Below are 12694 nucleotides of genomic sequence, written 5' to 3'. Positions count from 1 at the left end.
CATCACTACAACAAGCCAATTTCATCAATTGAACCAATTTGAACAAAAACCCCAAATCGGGTTCAATACAAGCTCTAGAATTTTCAATTTATCACAAAACCCCAAATTGATCAAATTAACCATCATATAACATGATTATAACAATATAGGAACAAAACCCAATGATCAATTTCAGAAAAAGAAGCTTGATTCAACAAAAATCCCAATTTGAAAAGGTCCGAAAATCCCAACAAAATGCATGAGTTTATGCATGAAAACATGAAAATAAAAGCAAAGGGAAGGGTATAAAGGTCTTACGGGCCTTGGGAGAGGTAAACCTTGCAAAAAGAATGGATGAAAATGACAAATATTTGAGATTGAGCCTTGACTGAGTCGTATGGAGAGAGAAAAGGTAAAGAACTTTTTGAAAAAGTGTTTGTCTCAACCGAAAATCAGTTTTTAAAAAACTTCCCATACGATTTTCAATTGATCGAAGTACTAGGTTCGATCGATCGAAACAAATAGAGGCTCACCCAAAATTTTAAAACCAATTTCGATTGATCGAAAACCAGACTCGATCAATCGAAACAAACAAAGACTCACAAATTTTGAGAAAACACAGTTTTTGAAAAAGTTTTAGAAACATCTCAAAGCATTGAAATAGAGGAACAAAATGCATGAGTATGTGATGATATGATTTTCAAAAAGAAGAATTGAAGCCCAATTTTCCCAAAATTAAAATTTCTTACATTCTCCATAAATTTTCAAGCATCAAATCAGTTTTGCACAAAATTCAAAGTATTTGCAAACTTGGTTGGTCAGACTAAAGACACACACAATAACATGTACAATGTTTAGCAAAGAGTAACTTGTGTAGTGTGTTCAACTAGCAAAAACTTGAGATAATATAAATCAATTACAAAGTCTACAAAATTCATCACATTGAATTTGAAAGACACTATCACCTAAAGAGTTACATCATATAACTCCCACATCTCCTAGATCATAAGTTTGCAATCATGTAAGTTTCTTGATTTTGATTCATATTGTACACACAAATTTTAATTATTCAGAAACTTATTAAAATAGCCAAGATAATGTACACACCAATTTTATTTGATAGATTTAATTATTAAGTCCAATAATATACACACCAATTTTAGCATTTAAACCGAGGCTACACTTTATGTTCTTTTTGTGCATGTGCTACACTTTCTCGAGCACAAAATCTTATGATATGCACTAAGGTGTTCATGATTGGCAAGTGAACAGTGGTGAGATGGTTATTTATGCCTTTCTCTAAAAGTTCAAGTCCGATAGTAAAAAAAAAATGTGACTTCAAGATCAAGACAAAGTGATCAAAACCATAAACATCTTTCCCACACAACGTGTACTGCAAAGCTTCAACTAGTAAAGTGCAATAAGTAAGCTCATCAAAGCTAAACAAGGTACAAAAGACATGTTTTGTGAAAATAAATTTACCAACCTTGTTCTCAAAAACCATGAAAATGGTGCAAAACACAATTTGGATCCTTTTGCTTCCCCTTTTATATATATATTAAATTAAAAAAAAAAAAAAAAACACCTAGAATGAAATGTATGAATGTTATGCAATGCAAGTCCAAGAAACAAGAAAACACAAAACCAAAAAACAAATGGTCACAAAGGGTAGATCAAAGAAGCACAAGGACCATGTCAGAAAGACTCAATTAGTTCGAGTCTTTTGCATCCAAAACCTTTTAGATGCACCATAAGCATTGGAGTTTTTATTCACATGGGAATGATTACCAACTCCAGGATTGGAATAAAAGTTTAAGGCCTTTACCAATTCACCAATGAGTACCATAGGATCTTGTGCTTGAGGCACATGTACTTTTGGTTTGTTTGCTCTCTTTGCAGCTTGCAGCTTATAATAGTTTGGACGAATGTGTCCAGACTTTCCACAAAAATGACAAACCCATGCAGGTTTATCATGTAACTTGTCCTTAGACAGGGTAGGTTTTTTAGGTTTAGACTCTTTCAAATCAACCCTAATCTTCCTAGATGGTGAAACTTCTATGGGTTTGACAACCTCACTCACAGAAGGTTCAAAAGAAGATGAAGGGACAAATTTTGTGGAATGGGGAGCAGACACAGAGATGCTTTCAACAAAACCTAATCCAGATTTGTTAGAAGAAGACTTTTGAACACTCAGCATTTGATCAAGTTTAGAACTAGCAGATCTAATAAAAGATAAATCAAGTTCCAAAGATTTAACTTTATCAAGCAATAGCATATTCTCAGTTTTCACATTATTCAAAAGTTCATTTGCATCAAACAATTTTACAAGCAAGTTCTTCTTATCAAGCTCAAGAGATTCAATTTTCATCAGGCCAAGTTCAACATTCATAGCATCCTTTGCAGCAATTTTGCAAAGTTTTTTACAGGCCTCTTGAAGATCTGCATCCTCAGAGAGTTCCCCATCAGAAGGGTTCTCTTCAGCAGATATGCTCTCATTTACTACAGCAGTAGCAGTGAAAGTAATGAAATTTCCATCCTCGTCACAATCAGACTCATTATTAGAAACTTCATCATCACTAAGGGTTACAGCTATAATCTTACCCTTAGACTTCAAATAGGTAGGACAATCAGATTTTATGTGACCATATCCTTGACATCCAAAACACAGAGGACCTACAAAATTATTTGGAGATTGACCTACTTTTTCTCTAGGTTTATCATTATTGTTAACCTTAGTGGGATTATTCTTCCTAAAGTTTCTAGGTTCAGTAGTGTTCGTACCTCTTGCCTTTCTGTTACTATTCCTGAGAAAGTTTCTAAAGTTCTTGGCAAGGTAAGCAATCTTTGTAACAGAGAGCTCATCATCAAATCCACCAACCTCAACATCATCAATTGACTTAAGAGCCATTTATTTGGATTTGTTAGTTTTGGGTAGGTCCAACTCCTAAGATTGAAGTGATCCTACAAGTTTATCAACAGGGATAAAGTCCACATCCTTGCTTTCAGTGATGGCGGTCACCTTGGGTCTAAAGTCTTTAGTTAACAATCTAAGAATCTTCCTAACAATTTTAGGTTGATCATAGATTTCACCTAAGTTAAAAGTAGAATTAACAATATCATTGAGTTTAGCATAGAATTCATCAAAAGATTCATCATCAAACATCCTAATGCTTTCAAATTTAGAAGTTAACTGCTGCAATTTGTTGATTTTGACAGCCTTTATGCCTTCATGCACAGTCTGGAGGATATTCCAAGCAGTATGAACAACCTCAACATTAGAGATTCTCTTAAATTCCTCCATAGAAACAGCGTTAAAGATAGTATTCATAACCTTGCTATTGAACGTGGCTACTTCTTTTTGAGAAGTTTACCCTTCACTAATAGGAGTAGTGGGCTTCTCAATTCGTATTCAACGAAGTTCCAGACTCTCTCATCAATCGATTTCAAGAATGCTTTCATCCTTACTTTCCAATAAGCATAATTATTCTCATCAAAGTGAGGAGGAATAACAAGAGAGTATCCGTGTTCCATGACAACAAGGGTCAAGGATCAGCTTAGTGATCAAAAGATCAACAACAAGAAAGCAACCTGATTTGATACCACTTGATAGTTTTTAGACCCCTTAAAATACACTTGGATTAACCTAGGTAATTAGCCAAGTTGTTACTTAGTCCAAATTCCAAATCTAGGTTATCACAATCAAACAATCATATCATGCATAGCAGTGGAAAGATAAATAACACAAAGATATGATCACACAGGAAACCAAACCGGTAAAAATTTGGGGAGGATTTAATCTAGCCATCCTCAAGGTAAACCTGAATCCACTATCTTGAAAGAATCGAAGTTCATACAATAAGACTTACAAGCCCCCATGCTTGACTTCTTATTGCTACCCACTAGTAAAACTTACTGAAACGATCACGTGTAAACTTCGAATCCACGGACTCCATCTTCTTTGGATTCACCACCAGATACAAGCACACCTGCTTGTGTTTCTTTAAACTTCAATGGCAGCAACTGAATTGATTATCAAGGTGTAGATAACATCTCCTTCTTGAAAACCCTAAGTTTGTGTAAAGGAAAGCTCCTCTAGATCTCACAAGAGATTTACACAAACAGCAATATGAGCAACACTAAAACGTGGTTAGGGTTTGCCTTTTATACTTAGGACAAATTAGAAAACCCTAAATGTTTTAAACAAACTAGGGCTGAGTTGGAATTCTGTAGAAAAACGCCTCTGACCCAATTTTCGATTGATCGAGCCTAAGCTTCAATCGATCGAACCAGGCCAAGAAGCTTAAATGGTTCCTATATCAGCTTATTCCAACTTTACATAAACGAACCAACTTTGAGCAATTCTAAACATAACTAAACGTATTGTTTTGATCATGGTTTGCCAACAATACACATTAGAGTTCTAAATATATGAAATCCTAAGTTTTTAGAACCTAACAAAAATTATGCTTTCTGTGTGTATGTGTGTGTGTGTGTGTGTGGTTGGGGGGGGGCATATTTGTAAATTGGCATATCCGAGACAAAACACACTTTATGTGTAATGGAGTCTTAGTTTCTAATGTGTTCAAAAAGACCTTTAAATAGTTATATAAGTGGTACTATTGAAGACACAAGAATACTCAAGAAACTGCTTAAAAAAAAAAAAAAAAAAAAGCTGAAATTGCAGATGCTGATACTTGTTTGATACTAATCTATCTATCGAGAGCAACAACAATCACCAGTTGTTGTGGTGTTAGTCACGTACTGAGATCTATGTAAAAAAGAAGTCTCTACAATAACAAGTACAATTAGGTAATAGAGTTGATACTGGTATAAGTCAATATGTTCTATTGTGGGTAGGTACTTTGGAATTGGCCAGTTGGGGTAAGATTCCTTGTACTTGTAACTTATTGATTCTTGATTCGTGGATCCATTGGGAATGGTGACTTGAAATTCACCAAGTAGGGTTTTTTCTTGCAAAGGTTTTCTCCATCGTGATAACATCATCATGTCAAACTTATTTCCGCTGCACTTTATTTAGTTTGGTGATTTGATTATGCCTTAATCTGATTTGCATGTAATATTGACTAATTAATCAACTTGGGTAATTTGATTAATTAATTAGGGTCAATCTATAACCCAACAAATACATCTATATATATAATGGTCAAAAGTTAAATGCTTTTTAATAAAACTGTGTTAATTTTGTAATTTTTCTCTTCGATAAAAACTACATGATGTTTATATGAGATGGTTTTTGTGTGTGTGTGTGTGTGTGTGTGTGTGTGTGTGAGTGTGTGTGCACCCCTAGATAAGTATTTATGTGCAATTAAATTTATTTTTCGTTACTTTTATTTCTAATAGCTTTTTAAGAAGATAATTTGAAATAATTTAAATAATTGAGAATTCTAGTGAGGGTTTTTTTAAATAAAAAATAGGATTTAATGTAAATGGAATTTAATTTGTCTGTAAGGTACGTAATATTTTGTTTGTTTTGGTTAAATTTTTTCAACTGAAAATATTTTCAAAATAAATACCTTGTTTTTCAATGTTTGTGTAAATGAAAATTCTTAAGAAATTTTTTTTTTCAGTGTTTCACTCATACAAAAGATTACAAATTTCCTATATTTTTTATTTAGATATTAAAAAACAAATTTAATTCATCACTTTAAAAAATTAATGTTGCATAATTAATACCAAACTAAAAATAAGAAAATAATGTTAGAGAAAATTACACTTATAAGCACAATCAAAATAAGAGAGCAACAAGAAGAAATAAAATCAAACTATCAACTAAAGTTAATAAAATAAGAATTATTAGTTCAACATAATACATATTAGGGTAAATTCAATTAACCTCCCCTAAAGTTTGGGCAAATACCACTCAAGTCCAAAACATTTCAAAATTAACCAATTAGGTCCCTAAAAGACAACTTAATCCCTAACATCCTTAACACCGTAACCCCTCCATCATTTTTCTTTCCCTCTCTCAGACTTGTCTCTTCTCTCTCGTTCCTCTCCCTTTTTCAGACCACTCTTCACTTATATCTCTCTCTAACCTTAAATCTACTCCAATTTTACCCATACCCAATCCCAGCCAAAGCCATAACAACAAAACCCAAATCTTACCACAAAACAAATCAAAAAAATAAAAATAAAAAAAATTCAAATCTCAAACCAAACCCACAACAACAAAACTCAACTCTTAAATCAAATCTCAAATCCAAAAAATTCAGAAAAATCCTAGCCAAACCCACAACAAAATTCAAATCCAAAAAAAATCATAGCAAACCAACCACAACATCAAAAGCCACAACCACCCCCCACACTACAAATCCACCCATATTAAAAGTGGCTTAGGCCGATTCAGTTGATTCGAACCAGCTTTCGAAACAAGATCTACCTAGATCTATTTCAAGTTGGCTTCAACTCGAACCCAGATCTCATGATTTTTTATCTAGATTTGGTTCGTGTTGGCTCTAATTTAGTTCATAATATTGAGATCTTCTTCATTTTTACATGCTTGTGTGGCTAGTATTCTCTTTTACCTATCAAAGATCGGAGCACCAACAAACATTTAGATGAAAACCACCACCGTATATGCTAAAAAACCGACCTCAAGTGATCTTGATTGATGCCAGTGAAAGGGAAATCGCCCATAATGATTCAATGGTACCCAACAATTTGACTGATGAACACCCCTGAGAGAGAGTGGGTTGGCTTGGAGAGAGAGAGAGAGAGAGAAACAAAGGGACAAGAAATAGAGATAGAGAAGGGAGACCTGAGATAGAATGAGTAGGACGAGAGAGAAGAGACAAGTCTGAGTGAGGGAAAGAAAAATGATGGAGGGGTTACGGTGTTAAGGATGTTTGGGATTAAGTTGTCTTTTAGGGACCTAATTGATTGATTTTGAAATGTTTTGGACCTGAGTGGTATTTGCCCAAACTTCAAGGAAGGTTAATGGAATTTACCCTGCATATTAACTGCCCAACCTATTAATTCTTGGTAGGACCTAACTCATCAATTTGACTTATTGCACACTTACATTCTCAATTACAAATACCTAAAACCTCCAAATGGACACTTGAATGTTATTTTTTATATGACTTTAAAAGTTTAAGGGTGATTCTTGAAGTTTTGAAGCATATCATTGTTATTTTGGATGTTTCGGGTACATTTTCATAATTTTGATGGTTTTGGAGTGTAATTTTGTCGTTTTAGTGGTTTTATAAGTTATTCAATTATATTGGTGACTTTGAAGGTATATATTTTATTTAGGAACTCCAAAACAACACTTGAAAGTTTGATGACAATTCATGAAGTTTTGAGGCATATATCATTATTATTTTCTATGTTTCGTGGGGGCATATTCGCCATTTCAATGGTTTTGGGGGTGATGTTGTCAGTTTGGCGGTTTTACAAGTTATTTGGATATATTGGTGGCTTTGAAGGAAATTTTGTGATTTAGAACGTGTTAGTGTTATTTTTGTTATTATTTATTTTTAAGTTCAAAGTTATTTTGGTCATTTTGCAAGTTATGTGGGCATTTTTATCATTTTGGATATTTTAGGGATAATTTCACCATTATGGAGATTTCAATGGTATTTTGTTCATTTTATATGTTTTAAGGTATAATTTTGTCTTTTAAAGGGTTCTAATGGTATTTCAATCCTTTTGACATTTAGGGCTTTTGCTCATTTTTAATATTTTAAAGGTATCATTCTAAAAATTTCAAATGTATTCTAGTAATTTTGAAGGATTTAGGGAGAATTTTGAGGTTATTTTGGTCATATTAGAAGTTTTAGGGCTATTTTTGTCATTTGTTAAGTTTTGTTATGTATTTCAGTCATTTTAAACATTTTAGGAACATTTTGGTAATTTTAATAGTTATGAGGGTATATTTCATTGGATCTGATTAACATATGCCCTTAGAAATCTTCTAATGGGAAAATGAAAAAGTAACTAATTTTTTGACAATTAATTCAAATTTTCATAAAAATTTTCCTAAAATGAATTATTAATGGATGCTTAAAGGGCATTTGTTAGTAAAACTCATTTTCATTTTGGGAATTTTAGGGTATCTTTATCAGTTTGGAAGCTTCTATAGTTTTTAGTCACTAGAGAGAGAGAAAAGTGAGGCTTTAGTTCTCTTGAGGGGAAAAACGGTTTACGCTCATTGAGAGGCGTAAAACATTTTCAGCCCCAAAGAGGGATTTTTTTTTTTTTCTTTTTTGAGGGAAAATGACTCTTAACAAAACATGATTGCTTGGATTTTCCTTGCACAGATCTGCTTTTATTTCTCAATAATGTAGAAGTGCATAATATGAGCATCAATATTTGTCAGTAAATTAAGAATGTATCAAGTTTCCAAGATCAAGATTTAGAGGGATACATTTGAACGAATTCCTACTAAATTAAGAATATAGCAACTATAGATGAACCCTCAAGAAAGAAAATATTAAAACAACTTTCTTGTTTTTGGTTAGATGATTGAAATAATGGTGTAGTTTATCTTGCTACTTACACTTTTGTATGCAATTTTTTCTTTTAATTAATGTGGTGGAGTTTATCTTTGTGAGCTTCATAACTCCTGAGCAATCATGATGAAATGTAACATGAGGAAACTTAATTTTAGTGCATAATACTTAAACTAGTAGAATTTTTTGTCCTATCAAGGGTCTTAAATTTAAGTATCAATTTCAAATTTGTGCACTTGCTATAACAGGAAGTTTGCCAAACGATAGGATAATTAAACAAAAAGAATTAAAAGTAAAATCAATAAAATTGACCAAATGTGTAATTGTAAGTGAGAGTTAATGTGAAATTTCTAGGTATATTACAACCTTTCATGACGTATTTGATTGAAAAACTACAGCCATTGTTACAAATTCATATAGAGTTTGGACTTTGGATTGTGCACCCATACTTATGGTTTAGAATCTTGACGTTGAAATTGATAGATGGTGAATTCTCTCTTTAGATTTGTGTCTATCCTCTTTGAGATCTCAACTCCATCAAATCCTTTGTTTCACCGACATGAATTTTGGCATCAAAACTCAGAATGAAAAACTATGGCCATCACCATAAATTTGTCCAATTTTACAATAAGTTCCTAATCACTCACCAAATACAATTATCCTTGTAATTTAATAACCATTTGAGCCAAAAATCAAAACTAAAAATCAATTACATATGGAATGAAACAAAATTCCACCCCTAAAAAATGCAATACAGAAAGAGAAGTGGAGAGAAACCATTTAACGAACTCTTAAGAACAAAGCATACAAGATTGTCATAACAAAGGATTGAGACAATTGAAGAGACTCCCAAGAACTGAAAGAGAAGACCATGGAGCTTAAATAAGAAACCACTAACCATGGAGCGTGATATTTTTTTTTTTTTTCTTTTTTCTTGGCTGACCTTAGCCCCTTGTGGCTTCAATCCTTAGATTGGTTTAAGTATGTGAGAGCAATGTAAATGAAAGTGAGGTCAAGTGAGTTGGATACAGGCTTGTCGTCTAGCGACAAAGTCGTAGGTTGATACCGCTATCTTGATGTCTTCGTCTTTAAACACTTCATCTTCCTCCCCCACCATGTTAAGGGCTTTCCATGCCCAAAAAGAAGTGTGTTCTCTGGATGAGGATACGCTCTTCAAATTTAGGGATAGGTTTCAGATCCCTGACAAGACTAGGATCCATCTCCCTCGTCCAGGTGAGAAGGCTTGAGCCTTCAATCCTGGGGAGGTGTGTTTTTATGAGGCTGCCTTTTTGTGCGGCCTCAGATTCCCCATCCATCCCTTTATCATGGAGCTTCTCCACCACCTAGGTATAGCATAGGGGCAACTTATACCCAATTCTTGGCAGATTGTCATAAGTTTGATGGAGATATGGATGATGGTAATGGAGGGAGATATGATTAGGGTGGATGAACTCTTACATTTGTATAGTCTAAAAGAGTCGAAGGAGTTTGGGTACTATGAGCTAGTGTTGTGGGATAGGAAGTCTTTCCTCATCGCGAGTCTACCTTCATCATTCTGCTACTGAAAGTCTAGGTACTTCTTCGTCTTAAGAGATGGCTGGGAAACCCTTTCGGATGACCTTTGGGGAGACATACCTAGGTTGCTGCGTAGGTGAGGGACTTGGTGCGTCTTCCTTCATTTCTGCTTCGTTTGTTTTTTTTTTAGGTACTTACCTTTGGCTCGTCTGACTTTAACGCCTCGTATTCGTTTGCTTCTTGTAGCCAAGACTCATCCAAAGTTGAAAAGCAGGTACAAGAGCTGCATCAAGAGTGCTACGGAGTATGCAGGCACTATTGACGATTTTGATGAACTAATTGACCCCAAGACATTGGCTCGTCATTTCTTGGGTCCTGAACCTTCTCCCTACGTCTTACGCTCAATGGCCAGAGAAGTGAAAAGTAAATATTCGTCATTTAGTGCCCTCGTCTTTCTCCTTCTAGTCTTGTTACTATTATCCTGTTTGTGGTGATCTTTTGCAAAAATGGCAACCAAGTTTAACCAAGAATTGTATGCTAAATTGAGAGCAAAGAAGAATTGTATGCTATGACTAGAAATGGCTCTTGATCCTGAGTCCCGAGCAAAAAGATTTGAACGCTTGGTTGTCAAATTGTCTGCCATTATCTGATATGATCATTGTCGATAAGACGAACTTGTAAATAATGTTCTTCCACACAAAGCCTTATACCTTTGCATCCGTGATTGTTGCTAGAGCCTCTACTTCTACCCATTTTGTAAAATAGTCAATTGCCACAAGTAAGAATTTTACCTGCTTTTTACCTTAGGGCAGAGGGCCCACTATGTCAACCCCCTACTACGCGAATGGCCATGGAAAGGTTATGATCGTCATTTTCTCTCCTGGGGTTCTATGGATGTTCCTATACTTTTGGCACTCGTCACATCTCTTGATGAAGTCCTTTGCTTCTTTTCACATTGATGGCCAGAAGTAGCCCGTCCTAGTAATCTTGGATATCAGAGATCTTGGTCCCGCGTGATCTCCGCAGAGACCTTTGTGAACTTCTTCTAGGATGTACCTTGCTTCGTACTCTTCGACACACTTCAAGTAGGGGAAAGAAAACCCTCTTTTGTAGAGCACATCATTTAGGAGTGTGAATCTAGTAGCTCTTTTCTTTATCTTCCTTGCCTCGACTGGATTTGATGGCAGGTGGCCATCCTTCAATTAGGATGATGGGTGCCATCCAGCTCATGCTTCCTTGTATCGTGAATGTATGGAACTCTTCTATACTGGGGAAGTTTTGTACTTCAATCCTGATCCCCAATGGGTTGTCTTCAACTTCTGACGATGCTGGTCTCACCACTTCATCTACTTCCATGTTCAAACTTCGTGGAACTTGCATAAACTCTACTTGTTCCAAATCTCTAGCAAGCTGGTTGCATCCTCTGTTCTTTTGCATTATAATCCCCTTTAGTCTGCCTGATTACTAACCTAGAGCACCTTTTTGGCTTCCATGGACTTAGCCAATCTCAACCTCGTATTGATTTGTACTCAGCCTCATTGTTGGTGGCTGGGAATTGGAGCTAGACCCCGTACTTCAAGGCATCCCCTTCTGGTGAGGTTATTACAACTCCGACTCCTCCTCTACCCTTGGCTAACGATCCATCAGTTTGGACCGTCCATGACTCTGCTACATCTGTCGAGCTGTCTTCAAGCATTGTATATTCGTCGATGAAGTTCGCTAGTACTTGGGCCTTTATTGCCATTTGTGGTTTGTATTCAATGTTGAATTGGCTTAGCTCAACTGCCCATTGTACCATTCATCCAGTGGCATCTAGTTTGTTCATTGCATTCTTAATGGGTTGGTCCGTTATGAAGAGGATGGGGTTTGCATGGAAATATGGACGTAGCTTCCGAGAGGCAACGATCAAAGCAAAATTGATCTTCTTGATGCGTGGGTACTTCACCTCCGCTCCTTGAAAGGCCTGCTTACATAGTACACACGGCGTTGGATCCTTGATTCTTCTCGAATAAGGGATGCACTTACTACCATGATGGAGACAACCAAATAGAGGAATAGGTCTTTGCCCTCTTTTGACGGGCTCAGTAATAACGGGTTGCTCAAATAGCGTTTTAGCTCCTAGAATGCTGCTTTGAATTCGACAGTCCACATGAAGGCCTATTTGAGGGTTTTGAAGAATGGAAGGCACTTATCTGTTGCCCTTGAGATGAAGCGGTTCAATGCTGCTACTTTTCCTATCAACCTTTGTACCTCCTTGATGTTCCTTGTGGAGGTTATCTCCAGTATAGCTTTCACCTTCTCCGAATTTGCTTCTATGCCCTTTTGTGACACCATAAAGCCGAGGAACTTCCCCGAGGAAACTCTGAATGCACACTTCACCAAGTTCAACTTTATCTGGTACCGTCTCAAAGTTTTGAACATTTCCTTTAGGTCGTCTAAATGGCTTTCTGCTTCTTTACTCTTGACGAGCATATCGTCTACGTACACCTCCATGTTTCTCCCGATTTGTTCACTGAACATCTGGTTTATTAACATCTAGTGGGTAGCTCCTGCATTCTTCAATCCGAATGGCACAACTCTGTAACAGTAGAGCCTTTGATTGGTGATGAAGGCCATCTTCTCTTGATCTTCTTCTAACATCTAGATCTGGTTGTACCCTGAAAATGTGTCCATAAATGTTAACAGCTTGTGTCCTACTATGGAATCAATGAGCTAGTCAATTCTAG

The sequence above is a fragment of the Quercus lobata genome, chromosome 4 (assembly GCF_001633185.2).
Source record: "Quercus lobata isolate SW786 chromosome 4, ValleyOak3.0 Primary Assembly, whole genome shotgun sequence".
Taxonomy (NCBI): domain Eukaryota; kingdom Viridiplantae; phylum Streptophyta; class Magnoliopsida; order Fagales; family Fagaceae; genus Quercus; species Quercus lobata.
Note: the sequence above shows the minus strand (reverse complement) of the source record.